Source organism: Theobroma cacao, chromosome 4, assembly GCF_000208745.1.
Source record: "Theobroma cacao cultivar B97-61/B2 chromosome 4, Criollo_cocoa_genome_V2, whole genome shotgun sequence".
NCBI classification, from domain to species: domain Eukaryota; kingdom Viridiplantae; phylum Streptophyta; class Magnoliopsida; order Malvales; family Malvaceae; genus Theobroma; species Theobroma cacao.
This window is the reverse complement of record NC_030853.1, coordinates 6,179,090-6,181,181: the sequence shown is the minus strand read 5'-3', so window position 1 is coordinate 6,181,181 and position 2,092 is coordinate 6,179,090.

Genomic DNA, 2,092 nt, shown 5'->3' with positions numbered 1-2,092 from the left:
ATGACAATTTTCTATTCACTGATCAAAACTAGGGATAAAAATCAAATAATCAAATAATATATCTACAAAATAAATAAAAAAATAAAAACTCATCCACAAAAGGAAACTAACAAACACAAAATATAAATGAATGTAAGAAACTGCAAGAGGAAATTGTGAGAAAGGTATTGCACATGGCTCACACATTTAGTTAGGCCGACAAGCTGTCTTCATCTACAAGACACCTTACGTTTTCAGACATTGTCCTTCGTATTGGACAAGTGTTGTGTGTGTGACTGGTTTGTCCACAAGTTGAACATGCTTTCTGTCGTCGCAGTCATGGAGGCGCTGATTGACTTGGAGATGGTGTCAGATTTGCGGATGGAACTGCAAATGGGGATGGGCAATTCTGTCTATTAGGCCCATACCTCTTGCATTGCAAACATCTCTGTGCTCAACTGCCTTCACCAGCCGATGGAATCCTTTTCCTCCTAGGTCTTCCTGCTTAGCCTTGCCAAGGTGGTGGCAAGATGACAATTTGTTTCACATGAGGAGGGATGTCCCATTCACTAGGATGCCCTATCGAGCGAATAGACCCCACATAACCCTCCACCAAAATAGTTGTCTTGTAGTAGTCAGCGCAAAATTCAACAGCTTCACGTTTTTATTTACTGAAAGATACAATGAACTCAATGTTCAAGCACAATGTAAATGCTATGTGAATTAGGGTTCAAATAAGAAATAAAGATATCCTGACCTTATTGTTACAGTGGCATGGTTGCATGGCAATAAATTTGTTTGGAACTCACAACATGAACACATCTTCCTAGATAGGATTACAAGTCCTTCCATCTTCCCGTCTTTAACTTCGAACTCCACTCGTGTCAAGACCCAAAATTCCCATCAAGCCTGTGACAACCACCGCGATGTCTCGATTGACATTCATTACCCGGAATGTCAACCGAAACCTCGCAAGGCTTTCGCATTAGTTTTACTTCTCCCCTGTGAGCAACAGTTATTAAATACCATGTTTTAAAGAAATATAGACTAATTTCAAATCAAAAACAATCAAAAAGTAATTTCTACTACTGACTTTTAACGATTTTTTGATACATTCACTTATGCAAACATTCTATCAAACATATGAATGACATGACAAGTATAATAGAGTAGGGCTTGACAACTTGATTGATAGGTTTAACTACAAAGCGATGTGCATCATTGAACCATTTGCTCAACTACCTAGCAACCCAAGGGCTGAGAGGCGTGGTCACCTTGATGGCCTCCTCGTACCGGTCATGGAACCAATGCTGGATCATGTCTCTGATGAACTCGATCAAAACAGTGATTGGCATTTGTCTTGCATGCTTCAAGCATGAGTTAACATATTCCGCAATGTTGGATGTCATAAGTTGGTATCGCCTTGTTGATGAACGTGCACTTATCCATCTCTCAAGGTCTATTCTCATAAAGTCATAGTGGGCTCCCATGTGAATCTGCTTGAGCTGGTTCATATGTCTGTTGAAATTGAAAACCTTATAACAATCTCGAGCAAGTGTGAAAATCATAGAAACGTCGTCGTGCTTGAACTTGTTTTTAAAGTTTTTCTTCAAGTGGTAACTGTATAAACTGTGGTGCGCTTCTGGGTATACATTTTGAATTGCTTTCTTAATGTCAAGATACTGATCAAAAATAAACATAGTGTTTTCAAGACAACCAACCGCATCACGCAGCTTGCTAAGAAATCACGTCCACGAGTCTTCATCCTTAACATGGCCTACGCCAAATGCAACTAGATATATGCACTCGTTCGCATCTTTGCATACAGCGACAAAAAGAACACCCTCGAACCTGCCTTTCAGATATGTCGCATCAATTGCAACCGTAAGACGCATTACATCCCTAAAGCCCCAAATGCAAGCCCCATATGACCAAAAACAATATTTGAATCTTTGTGCCTCATCATTAGCCACTGCAATGACTGTGCTAGGATTTTCTTGTTCCAACATATAAAAATACGAGAGTAGTAGTTAAAATGACTCCTCTAGGGGATCGAAAACAAGCCTCTCTGCTTACTTATTCACTTGCCAAGCTTTACCATACAAGCAATCCA